Genomic DNA, 11967 nt, shown 5'->3' with positions numbered 1-11967 from the left:
CCGGTAGTTCTATTCGCAAAGGCGAAGAATCTCCTGTCGCGTGCTGGTCTAAAGCCACGGAAGAAGGAAGGAAGGAAGGAAAAAGGAAGGAGTCTCCGTCGATGCAGGGACGCTGGCTGCGCCGTACGCACGTAGGGACGAAGCGACGGACCGACGACGCCGCGGCGAGGAGAGCAGCTAGCCTATAGTGAGACTAGCAAAGCCGCTAGCGGACCGGGTGGCGAGGGAACGGAGTTGCCCGAGTGAGGAGGCGAAGCAGTGCACGCCCGGCTGCCGTCACGAGAGCACGGTGAACGCCGCTTGTGAATTCCTCGGTACGTACACCACCCAGCACGTCAAAACCACGTCGCGAGACAACGAGCGGCCTCCGACTTGCCCCGAAAATTAGTTTCTTCGTTCCCCCTCTCTCTTCGCCTTTTCGTCTCTTCTTCTCTTCTTCTTCACCCCGATCTCTCCCGGCCCTTCTTTCATCCCCCACCCCCCCGAAATCTGCGTCGCCACACGCGCGCAGCGATCAAACCCACCCACCGACGCACTCCTCGGCGTCTTCTCCTCGCAATCCGTCGACTCGACGCGACGCCGCGTCCTTCCGTCCCAATCCCGTCGGACTTCCACGCGCTCGCTCGCCATCGTTACCATAGCAACGCGTGGCGATCAGCTGACGACGGTCCGAACATTTGACAGTCGGCACCGAGCTGCGACAACCTTCGCGCGGCTGGCAGTGCGAGCCTGGCGGTTGATCGCGCGCGGTTCAACTTGCACTCTCGCCCACGCGTCTCATTGTCAGAGACGCGAACGAGCAGCTGGTGGTAAACAAATGAACGGAGAGAGAGACGACAAACGTCGCTCGCTGCTCGGCCGTTAGGTCTCGACGAGTGCCGGACGGAAGAAGGATCGTCGTCCTCTTTCGCCTGTCGCGCGGCTTCTCCTCGACGAACCTTCGACCTTTGACAACGGCGCGTGTTTTGTGCCCGGCAGTTTTGTGCGTCGTCTAACCGCGCCGTCTTGTTGTTATTATTGTTGTTTATTGTTATTGTTACGTACGTATACGGGAAAAGAAGTGAGCATCGTGCGGCTGTTCGGCGTATTTGTTTGAACGAGTTACGGTGGTCGAAGAAGGGCGTTGGGTGAATACGCGTCTCTCGTCTCCTTCACGGAGTCGAGGATTACGAGGACGGGGCGAAATTCATGGTGAATTTAACCCACGGATCGTTACGACGACGGTGATGATAACGACGATGACGACGGTGACGATTGCGGTTACTGCGGCGGTTAGTATCGATCGAGGAGTGACGGGAGTCGAGGGTAAACGTGAATTGGTCGTCGTCGGTCAGCGGAGTTGAGTTCCTCCGATACTCTGGTTCGAATGAAACAACGTCAACACCACGCCGTCGCATATTATTGCCGTTTGTAGTCGATCCCCGTCGTTCTCAAGGATAACAAAAACAATCGACGATGGTCGCCACGTTGTTTTGGTGTGATGGGACTGAATTGACGAACGGAAAAATATATTTAAACGGCAAAGAATAAAGAAGGTTAAACAATGCACGAAAATAGGTACGGACTTGTAGCCAAGTTGTTAACGTTAACGTTCTGACGATAGCCGGTGTGACAGCTGCGTAAGCTGTGGTTAAACATACATAAATGCACGTGTAACGCGTTATCGTACTTTCAGAGAGAGAGAGAGAGAGCGAGAGAGAGAGAGAGAGAGAGGAGCGCGACGCAGCCTCGTCGAGAAAACAATATTTCAAACCTATCCATATTATTCACGTAACTTACACGCGCACACCCACCCACCCACAAACAGACCAAACGTACGCATACACACAGACAGAAATACTCGCGTTACGTTGCGTTAGGCTTGCACAGTGGTTCTTTTTCTTTACGGGATGTATGCACACAACTCCCTGACCCATGTAATAAGAAAGATGTGCAGTGTTGAGTGACAGCTACGTGTCGTATTTGTGTACGAAGAAAATTTACAGAAGATAAGCATTGACATAGATATAATAATAACGAAAACAGCAACAACAACAACAACAAATGGTAATAATAATAACCATAAGATGAAGAAACATTGACGCGACTGGCGGGAAATCGTCGCCGATCCTTGGATTAAAACGATCGCAACGAAACTTGGAACGCGCAATCGTCGTCATCGTCGTCCTCACCCGAAGCCAGAAGTCGACAGAGTAAGTAACCAATAATACTTTCGTACGCACTCGCGTTATTTCTCCTTGAATGACTGAGGGAATAATAAAGGTGTGAAAAAAAATTAAATTATACACACTAGGGTGCGGTAAAAGAAAACAAAATCGTTGCGTTGAAAGGCGCATCAAAATTTCGGTAGAGCATCTCAAACATTGAGTCATAGGCGAATATCTGTTAATCAGTCAGAGTTGGGAGAATTTTATCTCGGTACTTTTTTTTATAGAGCTTGAAATTTTCTACAAGAATCTGTATTTAGATAGCTTATGAGTCAAGTAGTTTACGGATTTAAAAAAATTCGCAAATTTCCCGATTTTCCATACGTTTTGTTTAACCGAAATTTTGACGCGCGTTTGGAAAAGAGAATTTTTTTTCCTGCTCACTGCAACGTTCACTCTCTCGAACGAGAAATTTTGGAAGTACGTTGACGGTAGGTCGTTAATCGATGGAGCTTGTAACCTCGCGTCGTCGAGGCGGCGGCAAATTTACTGCTGATTTGCAATTGTGATCGCAGCTGAATTTTCCCGGTATTTTATACACGTTCGCATCTCGGGGAAGGGAAGATGTAAAAGTCCGGTAATTTGGTGCGAATTATCGATACATAGACATACTTAGGTGTCGCGTTGAAAATACGCGTACATTAGGTGAATGAAACGTTGCAGCTGAGCGATTATAGCGACGGTAATTATACTCAATTAATTTTACTTACTTTCACGTTCCGTCGCTGCACGTGTTGCGTACAAGTTTATAAATGCAACGGTTGTATAAATAGAAATGTGAATTTGTTACCGAAATCTTAGGTGGGTAGATGAATCTTATTTGTTGTTTTACTCGTCATCGTCAATTATGGTTATACATATACACGTGCATAGGTGCATGAAAGGTTTTAAAAAAAAGTTTCTGTAAAAAATTACTTTTTGCTCATTTCTACGAAATCTTCACGATCACGGGCCCCTACTATACGAAAAACAGGTTCTTAGAACGACGTCGAGCTGTTTGTACGTCTGTATGCTTGGTATTTTTAATTTTTTCTCTATATTCGAAATCTCGAAAGCTCCCCGATGAAAAAACCCAAAATATGCAGGACTTTACGTTCCGATAATTGGACTGAAAAACTGCAATATCCCGATCCTCATATTATTATTGCTACATGTCATGTAATCTCGAAAATGGTTAAAAGAAGCCGACAAATAAAGTGACCCTTTTATCATATGGATATAGTCTAAGGTATTAACAACAGAAGATTTTGATGTAACACTCGATGGTATCCGTGTAAATTCCTCTAATTTAATTGGTTTGCAAGGCGACAAATTCTTCCGCACAAAATACCGTCGTTACGGTTTGCATCACTTCCTATTTTGTCTATTGTTACATTTGTTTTTTTTTTTGTTTTTTGTCGATTCATTCATTTTTAGTTCCTTTCAAAGTGTTTTGGGGCAACTTGTAGGCCGAAGCGTCGTCTGCTTCGATCACACGGTGCATATTCGCGCCTGCCTCGCATAAATAGTTACAGCTCGAGTTATAATTACGTCGAATGTCTTTATCTAATCTGAATACCGACACCGCGCCGCGCCCCTGAATCCCAGATACGGCGACACGCATGCTAAACGTCGTTGCATCGCTCTGCACGAGGCATTGTATGCACTATTCATGCGCATGTAATAGAAGCAGGAAAACGCGGGCGTTCGTTCGTCGAGCCGTGTAATAATAATGGGCCAACAGCCACCGCTGGGGTGGAAAAAAGTACAGAAAGATCGAAAAGTAGAAGGGTCACGGTATCGAATTTTTCAACGAAGCGACAATAATTTAATTTGTTGAATTTAAAAAAAAAAAATGCAGAAAGTCCAAGTATGGAGATGTGAAGAAATATAAACGGTCGGGATATATAGAATTCCGTAATGTAGAGTAGTCAGGATTTTCCACGAGGTTGAAGTTAGGAACGTTATCGTAACGAATCATTGGGAGAAAATCGCTATTTTCTTAGTTTTGCGATGATTTTGAAGGAACTAAGATTGTTGAATGGGAGTAAATTTTTGTTTTATTACTACGGTTTACTGAATTTCAGACGGTTCCAAAATCACGAAATAACGATTTTTCCTCACAACGAATCGTCACGATACCGTTACGTGCTAACTTCTATAAAAGATTCCAGATTCCGTCGTTCTACCTACGTTTTAACCTTTCCGTATTTTGTATTTTTCTCCACTGACTTTCCGTACATTTAATTCACTATATTTCGACATTCTCTACTTCGATATTTCCACGCATTGGATACTTGTCGCGCCTTTGAAAATTCTGAACTTCGCTCCTTCTCCATCGATCAATCGGCCATTCCAGTCTTTCTACCCTTCCCTCCCTTCCCTCCTGGAATCGATGGCATATATTTACGGACAAAGGCTGCCTACCCGCATTGCCGTCCCCGATAGCGTCGCTATCGCCCTGGCCTCGGCTGACTGAGTTTTCCGACGGCGTCGACGGCCGTTCTCACTCACAATCAGCTCTCGATGCCGCCGCACCTGCCTCGAGGTTCGCCCGTCGCTAGCCGGCGCCGCTGCTAATATTGACTTTTGCCCGACCAACACCGGCAGCTTCGTATTTCGTCCTTCCTCCCGGTCCCACAACCACACACTCACGCGCACCTTCTACAGTGTGCATACTTGTACAATCCGTGCCAGATCCAGCTTATACAAATATTGTCTACTTGTATATACATATATGTATGCATGTGGGTGTGTATGTACCCTATTATGTTAGGCGGCTAACAAGCTATTGTTGTGCGGGAAAGATTTCTTTTTCCATTTCTTTTTTTTTTTTTTTTAACATTATTTGTTTTCACGTTTTCAAATGCAACTCTTCTTATCTTTTGTGCAGATTCTATAAGATTCTTACAGAACACTTTCTCCCTCTCGCTCTCTCTTGTTGGTTTTCTTGTCAGCAATACGTCACCGATTCACTAGAGGTGACCCAAAGGATCTGTTTGTTCCTTTACACCGAACAACTGTATACCAAAGATCGTTTCTTGTATCGGCTTGTGTCCTCTGGAACACATTGCCTACCTCAATTCGCGAATCATCTTCCGTAAATGTCTTTAGGCTAAAACTTAGGGAATATTTGGCCAGTAATACTGTTTAATTCTATTCAATAAGCGCAAATTTGATTTAAATATTTTCTATATATTGTTGTATGTTTATATAACACTTTATTTTATTTATATTTCATTTTATTCTATTTTTATTTTATTTTATTTTATTCTATTTTATTTTATTTTATTTTTTGTTTTTTTCATAGAGAGCTGTACATGTTCAGCGCATTTGTGTTGTCCTTAGGGGGCACATTGCTCCAGGACATTTTTAATAAACGCTTCTCTCTCTCTCTCTCTCTCTCTCTTTTCCTGCAAAACTTTATTGTTTGTTGTTTGTATACACGTAGTTATTGTCCGTCCTTATCCCCAAAAAGTAGCCCAGGTGCAAAAACCTTGTGCCAATTACACTAGAGTCGAAACTGTGAACAAAGATTTACCTTGCAGCTTAGAAATGGTCAATTTAATAACTTACATCTGAGTAAGTAATGAGGCTAAAGTTAGTAACGTTAAGTTGCAAAGGAAATATCCGGGAAACAAATTATTATTGCGCAATTTTAGAATTACTTTCAAGGAGATTGCTTTGCCAAGTATGAGTATATTTTATTTAGCATGGTTTAATAAATTTCAGACGTTTCTGAAGGCGCGAAGTAACGATTTTTCCTAAACGTGAATCGTTACAGTAACGTTACCGACTTCATCCCCATAACAAGTACCATGCGGCAACAATACCCTTACTTGCTAAAAATATTGAAATCAGAATCGCTACTGTACTATAAATATTTAAAAAAAAAAAAACCAAAAACAAAGAGTTGAGGATGAAATGAAAAATTCGGTGTTTGGAAAAATACCTTGGGAAATAAATTAAACCTTATCATTACTCTTTCATGTATGCTCCTTTACCCAGGTGGAGCGAGTTATAAATCTATATATAATTTTGATAGAATATCCGCTTCCGAGTTCTCATCTCGTACAAGAACTATTTTTTGGAAAAACCCCGGGAGACTGCTGCGTATTTTTATAGCGGTTTATTATAAATCTATTTTCATGTGCAATATTATTTCTACCTATCTTTGTAAATTTGAAATTTTTGTTTCGAACCTTCTGTTAATTGTTATTAGCTACACTTTGTGTTCCAGATAATAATACCTGTGTCCTTGTATCGAGAATTGTCTGTAGTAGAACGTAACGAGAGCAATGAAAATACAGGTTACTGACTGTTTACCTTGGAGCAAAAATTTGGATAATTTATTTCTGTCGTCTTAGTTATCTGAGAGAAATTGATCGGCCAAAAATCTATTCTTTTTACGAATGATTTTCATTCGAAATAGTTGTGTAGTGATTATTCGTAGAATTGTCATATTCGTAAGCTGTACGAAAATCTATTTAAAAATGCAAAAGTTTGAAATAGTTGAACTGTGAACGAAAGCTTGTTGCAAGCTTCGTTGCTAATCATACGTCTCAAATCGCTTCAAAGTGCAAAAAAATTTAGTACATTCAGAGTCTATTCAGTCAGTTTATTCGAAAGATTGGTTTTTTACAGGTTCACAAACAGTTTGTTTTTATAGTGTTTTAATTTGACACAATTGCACCGATATTGATTATTATTAACTAATGGTAGTATTGAATTAGGTACACGACAAAAAAATTTGTTTCAGTGACTTTGCGGAAAATAGTCTTTCGAATAAAATGAGTTATCGTAGAGTGACATCAAACAAATACTGAAACCAGTTTTATACTAACATTAAATCGTACCATTTTATTTTATTCTATGAACTACACGCAATACTACTACAATAATTTATTAATTGTTTTCAAAAGATGTAACGTTTAAATTTTCCAGCATCACTTGTCTTTCTTTTCGTTTCCTTTATATTTCATTACTGGCAACGTTGCCACTCTACATTTTCCTGATTAATCAACAATTTCTTGATAATAAACCAACTTTCAACTACGTATCGGGAATATCATCGGCGGACACTAAATATAACGGAGTCCTGTTAGTTATTGGACTGAAGATCCGCGTTCCCAGCGTCATGAAAATCAATCGGTTGTCGGCACACTTTTATATTCTTCTTCGCGCGAATGATTTACCTGCATAATCCTCGTCAATATCGAGGATTTATTTCAAGTTTATATGCGATTTATCGTTGTAATTACTGTCAAGAATCTGTAAATACATTTTTATGAAAGCAAATTGGCACGTCGCGCTCCGTAGAATGTTGAGTAGAGAGTCGCCTGTCTCCGAGGAGACAGGTGGAATTGGTTAAAATTCGCTATCTTCGTCAGCTTTGACGATATTTGTTATACAGCAGTAGTACGACTCGGTATGATTTCATAATTCTGTGAATAAACAGCACCATTCCCGTCTTATTTACTCATGGGTTTGTCCCTATAACCGGGCTGCGAAGTTCACCCATGCACATATGGTCGTACCTGAAGCTGTTCGACAAAGGAGTGAAATTATTACGCAGGCTCAAAACTTTGTGCTCCTGTAAATATAAGCCAGTGTAAACGGTTGAGTGAGAGTAGGTAAATTATTCCACTTTGCAATCTGAAACTTTACAAATCAACATACTCTACTGTGTACGGTGCAATTCAAGTATAGAATAGTAAATTTCTTACGTTAGATTCCGCGTGAAATTGTTAATTTTGCGAACACAATGTTATTCTTCGTTTAAATTAACCCTACTGCAGTCATACGGGCGTCGATGGTTTTTAAACGACTTGGCGAATTATTCAAGTCGGTCATAATCGCCGAGAGTTACAGAAACTCAGTTGAGCAATTTGCATTGTTTTGCTCATTATTTTGTAACTGTTCCTCTGAAAAATCTGCTCTTAATAATGATAATGGTAGTTTAAAAAAAAAAAACTTACCCATCATCCGCAAAAACTGTTTCCTATACTTGAATCACCCTGTATGTATATAATGTAATGTACGTACCTTGCGTACAATCGTTTGATGTGGGTGCGTCGCGTACCAAATCCCGTACTTTCTGCCGGGCATAAAGTACGTATGAGCCTAGTCATTCGGCTCGCTGGTTGACCCGGCGGTCATCTTATGGGCATCGTGTGGCTGCTGTCCTCGTTTGTCTTTGGTGACGAGAACAAAAACGAGAACGAGCCGTTGTCGAGGAGGGCAAAATTCTAGCATCTTATGCCATGTAGATACGTACAATATCATATATTATTGTAACGGAATAAATAATTAGGTTCGTGAACTTTTCATGCGAATTGTCGGACAACGAAATTGAATATTTGGAATAATGCTTTGATAGCAAAATACGTGTTTACGGTTTAAAGTCTGAAACAGAACTGTCTTTGCAATAATTTTGGTTGACGGAGCAACATTATTCATTTTTAAACATATGAGAGCTCTTACATGTCTTCTATCTATGATGACTATACTAGATCATTAGAAAGGAGAGGTAAAATGGGTGACTTCACCCTTTGTAACAAACAATATGGACGTATGCTATGTGTATATACATATATATATCTGTATTGTATATATGCATATATATATATACATATATGTGTGTATATGCATAGCGCTGGCGTGAATCAAGATCATAATATCAGACCTTCGTCATCCGATGAAATTCGAGAAACAAAAGGGTCCTCGCGACGCTTTCGCTGCGATCCTTTGTACTATTGTACCTAACGATGTATATACACACACACATATATATATATATATATATATATATATATATATATATGTATGTATGTATGTATGTATGTATGTATGTATGAATGCATGCATGTTTGTACGAACGACGAGATCCTGGGAGATTGGTGCCTCCTCTCCTCCTGCTTTGCATAAAATTAAACTCCGTTATCAGATCTAAATCTACGTCCGAGTCCTCACATTCTTTTATCCGCTATGTTTTTCAGAGAATCTCCCGACCCATGATTTATTCTCGTTCATTGTTTTGATCGGTATTTCGTTGAAACAGCTGGAATTAACGTGAGCTCGCGATGATATTTCTTCTCGTACATTCGCTAATATAAAAAAGAAAGTTCATTTCTGCATAATAACCCGCAAAACAGTCGGGAATAAGTTATGGTAGTGAGAGAAATTAGCGCGGAAGAGGAGATATTCGAATTGAAATGGTGAAACTTGAGGGGAGCCCATGAGGCTGAAATCAAAACTGAAATAATGGTGTGACAAGGTTGCTGATTTTCTTTCAGAATATTATTTCTTCCGAAGATTAAACCTCGCCAAAGCTTAAATTTTTTCCAATATTTTTTCATCATTTTCGATAATGCGATTTTTGAAACAAATGAGATAATAAGAAACTTTTACGAGAGATTGTTCGAAATATTCTTCCAATTTTGCGAAAAAATCAGTAAACCTTAACGAAACCTTGGAAAATTATCGCAGTTGATGGGTTTGTGGTCAACAGAAAAATTCGAAAAACGGGGTTTTTGACGTAGGTAATCTAACGATGCAAACTATTCGACACTCGTCTAACATACCTGAACTCATGGACGAGAAAGCGCGCGCTTTATGGGCCACGCCCGTGCCTGCTTTTGGACAGTTTCATTTCCTCAAATGTTCACGGTGTGCATAAATTTTGTCTATAATTCATTATTATTATTATTATTTAAAGAAAATAACGCAGAACCCAGCGAAATAGACTTACACCGCAGGTAAGGAATGCATTGATTTCTACATTACACCTTGCACATGCGTTCGTCAACGCTGATGCCGGGATCGTTTATCGCGATTCGAATCGCCTCGAGGCATGCGCGGATGTAATTCTGGCGCCAGGACGGTGCGCGTTCTCGTACGCAACGAACCGGCGATTTATCACTCTCAAATCGATACCGAGTCAATCAGCCCCCAAGGGGTATCTTGATGTCAAAACGGTGTCATCATTAATCGGCCGTGGCGCTGTCGTCGCACCTTAAATCCACTCTTTCGAGTTCGGCGATTAGCGTACTTGACGTGCGATGGTCGCGACTGGCGACTATGAAATAATCGTTACGCGCGTATCATGCACGATATACGTAATACATATTAGGTGCATCGAGGTATTCCACCCGCCGTTTTCGTTCTCGAGGCTTAAAGTCGGTCCGTCGTTCGTCCAGCGCCACAAATCCAACCGACTCTTGCAGTGGTTCCGGTTTAGCGGTGCGGATACTTTAGCTATGCGCATACCCGATGGCCCCGTTGTATTTTGAATATTATACGTCTCGGTATAACTATACGTTACAAGTCTAATCCTAATCCCGGAAGAGTGAGGTCCGATTCATTTTCCATGGCTACAATTCGACTCGTACCTTCATCACTCGTTGTCGGCGTCGTCGGTCGGTTTACCTATCCTAATATGAATTGTCAATAACTGCTGATGGAATACCTTTTTTCCTTTCCTCCTTTATTCTTAACGGCATTTGTGGTTTAATGAAATTGCAGCAACTAGCTTCTTCGAACTACTTATTCTACAGATTTAACAATACTTGCGGTTAATTGACATACATTTGACTATTTACACAAGCGCAGTAGGTTTTCTAACATTTCGATAATGATTATTGAGTACATATTTAAATTCAATAATTATTTATGAAGTATGCAATTCGTGATGTGTTTGCTGCGGATAATCGCTGGTTGTAACCTGAGTCTAGTTCGGTTCTGAATCTAAATTTTTTCAAACAAATGGCACGCAGATCCTGCTTGGACGTACGAAAAAGAAGAGGATAGGGTAGTTTTGACTTCTATTGCTTCGTCTTTGGGGGGGGGGGGGGGGGGAGCTTGTCTTCTTTCGCACGAAGAGTCTTCAGCTTTCTACTTATCGTTAGGTAGCTGATCGTGCTGCTCTTTCTCGAGTCACTTCCAACGTCGACACCCGAATCTTCTGGTTCATCCAAGGCGCCATTAATTTCGGACAATACTCAAGCAAACGGCAATGATACCAGATTTTAAGATCATTCACGAACGAAGCGACAAAATGTGGAGTTTCTCTTAAACGTTAAGCAGTTCAGATTCTGTACTATATTCAAATTGAATGATTGATCTGTAAAAATTAGATTTTTCAAAAATTCCATCGATTTTCATATCCAGTGGCATTAACTTTTTACGTATCTAATTAGCTCTGATCCATTAAGAAGTAACCCTAAACTTTTGTCGGTTTCTTCTTAAACACGGGTGCCTAGTGTTTTTCGTTATCTCATTCAGACTTTCGTTCCTCCGATCCAAAGTTTATCCCGTCCCTCGAATCAGATTCGAATGTCGCATATACAGCTGCGTCGTACAGGTACATGGGTGAAAGATGATATTGGTGCGTGTCGCGTCTCTCCGGCCTCGGACCGTAGACTCCGTCGAACTTGTTCCTATCTCGTTGGCTGTCAGATTGTTGACAGATGCAGTGACACGCTTAATAGGATTATTTGTGCTCCCAAAGGCGCTTAAACGGTTCTCTAGAGTATCTCTACCGGATCTACCTGACGGCATGCGGTATAATTGCGTCGACATGTGTACGTCGGTTGGTTAAATATCGTCGGTTCGCACTGCCGAGGAGACGAGGAGACACGCGGAGCTTACACACCGCGGGTCACGTGCGACGACGAGGCGAGGCGACGCGTATTTTGCCCCTTTCCTTCTCTCCCGAGATTTTCATTTTATCGCTAACCGATCAGCTGGAACTATTACCCGCCGATCGATCGGCTGGTTTGAT

General features: G+C 41.4%; 1 protein-coding gene across 1 annotated transcript in view; it reads left to right on the top strand.

Moving 5' to 3' along the window:
- The first annotated feature begins 278 nt into the window (after positions 1-278).
- The window catches only part of LOC124215806 (uncharacterized), a 262163-nt gene continuing 250474 nt past the window's right edge, over positions 279-11967 (top strand). The window contains exon 1 of the mRNA XM_046619560.2: positions 279-2192. The gene's annotated coding sequence lies outside the window, so the exon portion shown is untranslated. The remainder of the gene's footprint in view (positions 2193-11967) is intronic.

Source organism: Neodiprion pinetum, chromosome 4 (genome assembly GCF_021155775.2).
Source record: "Neodiprion pinetum isolate iyNeoPine1 chromosome 4, iyNeoPine1.2, whole genome shotgun sequence".
In the NCBI taxonomy this organism is placed as follows: domain Eukaryota; kingdom Metazoa; phylum Arthropoda; class Insecta; order Hymenoptera; family Diprionidae; genus Neodiprion; species Neodiprion pinetum.
Note: the sequence above shows the minus strand (reverse complement) of the source record. Positions and strands in the feature narration are given on the sequence as shown.